The sequence below is a fragment of the Sabethes cyaneus genome, chromosome 3, assembly GCF_943734655.1.
Source record: "Sabethes cyaneus chromosome 3, idSabCyanKW18_F2, whole genome shotgun sequence".
Classification (NCBI taxonomy): Eukaryota; Metazoa; Arthropoda; class Insecta; order Diptera; family Culicidae; genus Sabethes; species Sabethes cyaneus.
The window spans coordinates 51,115,491-51,121,490 of NC_071355.1; the positions used below are offsets into that span (position 1 = coordinate 51,115,491).

The 6,000-nt window shown below is 38.1% G+C and overlaps 1 protein-coding gene across 1 annotated transcript in view; it reads right to left on the minus strand.

Moving 5' to 3' along the window:
- LOC128744091 (dual specificity tyrosine-phosphorylation-regulated kinase 1B) overlaps nt 1-5,639 on the minus strand; it is a 105,767-nt gene extending 100,128 nt beyond the window's left edge. Inside the window, exon 1 of the mRNA XM_053840867.1 lies at nt 5,073-5,639. The gene's annotated coding sequence lies outside the window, so the exon portion shown is untranslated. The remainder of the gene's footprint in view (nt 1-5,072) is intronic.
- Between the last annotated feature and the right edge of the window lie 361 nt (nt 5,640-6,000).

A 6,000-nucleotide genomic window follows, 5' to 3' on the forward strand; every position in this document is an offset into this window, starting at 1 on the left:
CAACTATCCTGTCTAAATTTGTTATTCGTTAGTTATCGCATTTTTATGAAGAATAACTTATGAATATCCCGATGAGATATGATACATCAATATGCTGTTAATAAGTTATATTACATTTTTGTACTATACCAAATGTATTGCTCAATCAGCTATGAAGCTACAAAGAATGACTTGTAATGCCTCATTGAGGTATAATATTTCAATTGCAAAAACATTTGATATTATTTAGATATATCAATAACAAAATCAGTTATTATTTAAGTGTTTGGAGACTGGTCCTGGACTAAATAGGTCAGTGGCAATGGGCAAATGGCCAACGGTCTTTCAAGCCGAAATATATGCCATTCTAGAATGTACTTCGATCTGCTTGAAGAGAAAATATAGGTATGCAAATATTTGTATTTTCTCAGACAGTCAAGTAGCTCTGAGAGCTCTAAAATCTGTTGCTTGCACTTCCAAATTAGTCTGGGACTGTGTAAAACTGCTTCAACAGCTATCTACACACAACAGGGTAAACCTCTTTTGGGTTCCCGGGCACTGTGGTATAGAAGGTAATGAAAGAGCAGACGAGTTAGCCAGATCTGGATCTGCAATGGAATTTATAGGTCCCGAACCTTTCTGTGGGGTATCCAATAGTACGTGCAAGATGGAACTGAAAAAATGGGAAGACAATCAGGTCATATTGAACTGGAATAATACTCTATCAGCTCGTCATGCAAAACGGTTTATTAAGCCAAATGCCTCAATCACGCAAAAGCTATTGAATCTTTCAAAAAAAGATTTGAGAACTTTTAGCGGAGTGGTTACTGGTCATTGTCCAAGCAAATATCATCTGAAGGTAATAGGAAAGCTTAATGATGATAGATGTCGTTTCTGCAATCTAGAGTGTGAAAGTGCTCATCATATACTGTGCGAATGCACGGCATTATTCAATAAAAGGCGCAAATTTCTTGATAAAGGACTGTTGGAGCCTTCGGAAATATGGGCTAGTTCTCCTCAGAAAGTAATACAATTTATTCTCAACATATTACCGTGTTGGGATGATGCCTTCAATTAAAATAACAATTACTAAACAACATAGTAGCTGTTCATAAGTAAAGGCATACAGCAAAAGAGGACACACCACAATAGATCAAAGAACTGGTCGCAGTGGTCCAAGGTCCCCAACAAGGAAAAAAGAAAAAAAAGTGTTTGGAGAACAGTTTTAGCTATTATTTTAGTTATTTTACTTCTTATGTCTAGCTCGTCTATACCAAATTCAGATATGCAGTTATTCACCAAAAAATATCTTAATCAGGTATTCTTTAGTAATTTTCTCCTACTCGTGAAGCGTGCAAAACCAAACCACATTTCGTTACGTGTTCATCTCTCGTACTTTTGATTTAATTTAATTTATTAATACTGGTCTACGAAGGTATCGTATAGACAGTTCTAATATATACTAATTCTAAGTTTAAAAGTAGTTCTTGTCACATTATAGTCAAAACAGTCAGATACAACATTAAACTCACGACAACACACATCAATAGGATTATTCCTGGCAAACAAAGTACGGTGCATTCAAAGTCTAAAGAAGTCCGCTCGTCGGGTACGCCTTGACGGAACGTTGAGTCGAAGCTGTCCTAACATCTCCGGGCTATCGACATTGTTTTGCAGGAGGTCGAAGATAAATAGTCGTTGCAACATACTCCTCCTATTTACCAAAGTGTGCAGACGTATTAGGGCGCAACGGTTCTCGTAGGGAGGCAAACGGACTGAGTCATTCCAAGGCAGCATTCGAAGAGCGTACCGGATGAAATTACGCTGGATTCGTTCGATCCGGTTGATTTGAACTGCATGGAAGGGCGCCCATACAAGCACCTCGTACTCAAGAATACTGCGCACAATCGAACATTTGAGGGACTTTAGGCAGTAGACATCCTGGAACTGCTGTGTATTCCGTTTGATAAAGCCTAGTACAGCATAAGCTTTAGCAGTAGTAACTGCGACGTGCTGCGCAAAACAAAGTTTGCTATCCAGAAGAATGCCCAAATCTTTTACGGTATCAACCCGGGTGATACTGGCTATTTCCATCTTATAGTCGAACGAAGTGATCTGTCTATTTCTGCAGAATGAGATGACATTACATTTCTTCACATTCACCTCCATTCCGTTCAGAGTGCACCCATTTAGTAACGAATCAATGTCAGATTATAAGGTATAGTAATCAACTCTCGAAGCTATAACACGGTAAAACTTCAGGTCGTCGGCAAACATACACTTAGGAGATGCAATTGTAGAGCACAAATCGTTCACAAAAAGGATAAATAGTGATTGGCCGGATTAAGTAATACTGATTTCCGTAGCGATAATAATGATCCCATACCACAAGTTGTATGTATGCAGGTATGTAGTATGCATGTTGACTGAAGTTTTAGGAGCGTCTTAGTAGAATATGAAACCTGGAAATTAAATAAAAAGAAAACTTATCCAATTTAATTCTGCTATGTAAATTTTATTCTTGACAGACACGTATTTCGTCTACGACTTGTAGGCTTCCTCAGTGTCTGTTTTCGAACAGAAGTTTTTCGAAGTGTTTTGTTTCGAAAACCGACACTGAGGAAGCCTGCAAGTCGTAGGCGAAATATGTACCTGCCAAGAATAAAATTTTCATAATTGAATTAAATTGGATAAGTTTTCTTTTTATTTCATTTCCAGTATGCAGGTTGTATACAACCGTACTTAAATTTATACTCATTCCAGCTTTCACACTTGCATTTAATTGTTCTCGTCACATTTTTCCTTTATTTTTATGAAAATAGCGCGAAGATTCATAACAACGTTCAGACTACTAATTTAATATTTTTTTGAAACGATGATTCTACAATTGATGAAGGGACGGTAAGGGAAAGTAATGAAGGATTTTTTCGGGAATGAAGGGGAAGGATGGAAAGGAAGGGGGGGAGGGGGTAATAGGTAACTATGCTTAATAAGTTGTCGTTGTGACTCCTATCTTTTGTCCAATGCTGGAAGGTGCATGGGTCGAACCAAGCTGTAATCAAAGATTATAACCGGATTTGAACCCACAACACCTGCCAGGGCGTGTTGCTCACTGGTACCCGTGTACCTTTGAACCACAGAGGCGCTGGAGCCCCCCACCCCTTCCTTTCCATCCTTCCCCTTCATTCCCGAAAAAATCCTTCTTCATTACTTTCCCTTACCGTCCCTTCATCAATTGTAGAATCATCGTTTCAAAAAAATATTAATATATGCCTGACCGCATTTCAAGGTCATGACTAAAATCACGAGTTTGGTCAATACTAATTTAATATCTATGCTTAGGAACTACTCCGGAAAGGGGATAGTCATCTCGTCCTAACAAAATTTCTAAGGACCGCTATAAATCTAGACTAATTTGATTAATATTTATTATTTATTTTTTTCGTTCAGCAATAAGTTGTGCGTCCAATGACAAACATTTTATGTTTTGAGCAAGATCCTTAAAGCAATTAGCATTCGTTTCAACCAGTTAGCTAACGTTGACTAGTGCTACAAGCCACTCAAAATTTTTCCAGAAGTGTCATTGTAGCCTGATGAAATTCTTAGTGGAACTACAAACTCTAAGAAACGGATATAACTGATATATATACAAAGCACGAGCATTTAGGATATTTAAACTTGACTTCTTGTATCGAATTTATAGGAATGCTTCAGAGCATTCATTGCAATACAGCAAATTGAAAATTTGTGTGACAAACATTTGCAATGTTAAGCTTTGTCGAATTGAACCTGCATTCGTAATCCTACGTGAGCCCCTCGTTCGTGCCTTTAGGCACAGACATTATACTTTTGTTTGGCTGTACATTTTTTTTGGGACAGGCAGCCAAATTATCAGAAAAACAGTGAAAATCTTTGAAGATACGCCACACGCTTGATAAGGGAGTTGTGCAGTCTCCTTTTGTCCTGCGCCTCTATGGTTCATTAGTACCAGCGGGCCATATGTCCTGGCGGGTGTTGTGGGTTCGAATCCGGTTATCTCAGATTATAGCTTGGTTCGACCCTTCCGCACCTTCCAGCATTGGACACAAGGTAGGAGTCACGACTACTTGTTAAGCGTAGCTACTGATAACCCCTCCCCCCTACCACCTTTCCGCTCTTTCTCCTTCACTCTACAATTTCATTACTTTCTTCTATCGTCCCTTCGTCAATTGTAAAAGAACTACCGTTTCAAAACATATTAAGTGAAAATTTATCCCTCTCCTCCCAGGATTTTCTAGGAGTATTTCAAGCTGTTTGAGACATTATGTGCTGATCATAAGCTGTTTAATATGAAAAATATTTAAATAGTCAAAAATATTTGCTAAAAAATAACGCCGATGGTAATTTCCATTAGTACCTAGTAAGATTTTTGGCGGATTTTTTTTTTATTTTTTCAACTATTATCATTTACTACTGTCCATTCACTTATCGATATATTCGGACGGAACTGTCGAAAATAACATATTTTTATCATCTATTTGTTTTTAATAACGCAATTTTGGAAATCAGTTTCGAACCACGACAGGCATGTTTCATTTTACTAACACAAAACAATCAGGCTCGATTTAACACTTTTTGAAAATGAAAAATCAATCTTTTAAAACATCTCTATATTTAGCTGGATAAAATGTAATGCGTTGTACTGCGTTCAACCTTTGATTGGTTTCTGGAAAAGCAAAAAGTGTAATTGCTTAGGGTGTTCGTTTTACCCCAAGCTCCCATAGAAGATTAACATGAGTGAGTTTGTTTCTGAATAGAGATCCGTTAATCGCTCGATTAATTCAACGAATCGAATATCAAAAACAATATTGGAATTTTTTTATTCGAATACTACTAGCACGAATACTTTTATTGATCGAATAGTGAAGACAATATTTCCGGATTAATCTGTAAGCTAAGAATGTCAAATTTTAGACGTCATTATTTTTAACTAAAAGTTGGCACTTTTGCCGTAAGAGTTGTTAGATCCTGTGTTACTTTCCGAAAAATAAAACAATGCGAAAACAAGGACACTATTCTTTTCCAATTTGTTGACAATATTTACAATCAATTACCTTTCGTTTTCTTTCCGATGATATTGGCAGCACTTGTTGGAATTTCTCTCTACCCTTAGCGTCTCTCACAATGCCTGTTTATGTATTCGTGCGTGGCTAGCCAGCAGAGCAGGCAGCATACATGCTTAGCTATATGTCGTCTGCGAATAGACGGATTCCCCGAAAGGCACTGCTGCCGCCACCGCTTCTTCCGTTTAGCATGAAAAAACCCCAGACGACCAATGCTCGCCCAATAATTCCACAACAGCCTTCACATTTCCATTTTCTGATATCACGACCCAAAATCACTGAATGCCACTGTTATTCGTAGATTTGCGAAGCCGGACAGTACAGAGTACACCTTTTTCCTTGAAAAAGCACTTGCTCGCAGAGTACCGCAAGACGGACACGGAATCGGGGTGCCGTGCGCGAATGTGAAAAACAGTGACTCCACTTGTGAACACAATTTCTGCACTGAAAACCGCGCGCTGCACAACAGGAACTGGTTGCGGCAATCCGTAATTTCACAGATTTCGTCACTTTACAGCGGAAACTGGTCACTTTCAGTGGAGCAATATTGAATCCTGGTCTTTACAGACTAAATCAGATACTCACTCATCATTGGACTTTCCCCTTCGAGGTGGGTTTAGTTGATCACATTTTCGCAGTCACAGAGAGCTAGAAAAAGGGAATACGGACGGAGATGGATTTTCAGATTGTGTACACGCTCAAAATTTTCTATCTACATATATGAGTACAAATGACGATCAGGGAATTAATTTATTAAACGAGAGTTAAATAAACATTTAACTATCTGTTTGTGAAATCAGGCCGGCCCGTAGACAATTGCATATTTTATAACAATGAGTAAGCAAACATGCTTTTCTCCACGGGGCAGATTACTTCAAATTCATTAAATTTATTTCATTTTGCGGGGATTCCACCTTTT